Genomic DNA, 1,134 nt, shown 5'->3' on the forward strand with positions numbered 1-1,134 from the left:
GTGTGGAGTGCCTGGGCCAGCCGTGGCCCCTGCCCCCGCCCCACTCCTGCCCCAGGCTCTGGCAGCTGACTGACCCCTGCACTCCGTCTGCAGTGACACACAAAACCTTCAACCCTCTGCGGTCGTCCACCTTCCAGAGCACGGACCGGCCCATCCAGCTGCTGTACGGGTCCGCCAGCATGACCGGGCTGCTGGGCTACGATGACGTGCGGGTGAGTGGGGGCGGGGCCTGGCGACCTCTGCCCACTGCTTACGGGGCCAGATGCAGGGTCAGCTGGACGCACCCATCACCCCAAGTCCCCCAGTGGCTGGCCGTCTGCCTCGGGGAGACAGTGCCCGGCTGACAGCTCCCCGAGTGGCCAACCCAGCGAGCGGGTCATGGCACGGAGGCGGCCATTTGCAGCTCCTGCCCCGTGGTGAGCTGAGGCTGATTCTGCTGGGAGCAGGGAGAGGTGAGGGCAAACCCATTTCTATTTATTTTTTAAAATATAGATTTTTATTAATTTCAGAGAGGAAGGGAGAGGGAGAGAGAGACAGAAACATCAATGAGGAGAGAGCATGATGGATTGACTGCCTCCTGCACACCCCCCATGGATCGAGCCCTCAACCCAGGCGTGTGCTCTTGACCAGGAATCAAACTGTAACCTCCGGGTTCATAGGTCGATGCTCAACCATTGAGCAACACCAGCCAGACTGAAATAGCCACTGAGCAAAGCGGCCAGGGCTCCCTGCAGTCTTTTCACAGGAACTCGGCGGCCCTGTGTACACCTGGGGCGCAGAATCCCAGGGGTTCAAAGGGAATTCACTCGGTTTCTGCCACCAGATCCCGGAAACACCAAACACAAGACGACCCCGCTCTCTGCCCATGGGGCCTGCGGGGAACCGCCTGGCCCACTCTGCCCCCGGCGCCCCAGCCGTACAGAGGGATGAGGGTGTTTCCCCACCCGGGGCGGTGCAGGCAGGAGGGCGGGTGTCGGGGGGACTCCTCGGCAAAGCACATGGGTGCTGCTCGGGCACCTCCAGGCGCAGCCACACCTCAGCTGATCCCTGGGGTGCTGGTGGCATTGCCCCACCCGCCTCCCCCCGGCCCAGCCCAGCTCCGAGTCCCAAACCTTCCCATGAGGCCACCCTCTC

This window comes from Myotis davidii, unplaced genomic scaffold (genome assembly GCF_000327345.1).
Source record: "Myotis davidii unplaced genomic scaffold, ASM32734v1 scaffold826, whole genome shotgun sequence".
Classification (NCBI taxonomy): Eukaryota; Metazoa; Chordata; class Mammalia; order Chiroptera; family Vespertilionidae; genus Myotis; species Myotis davidii.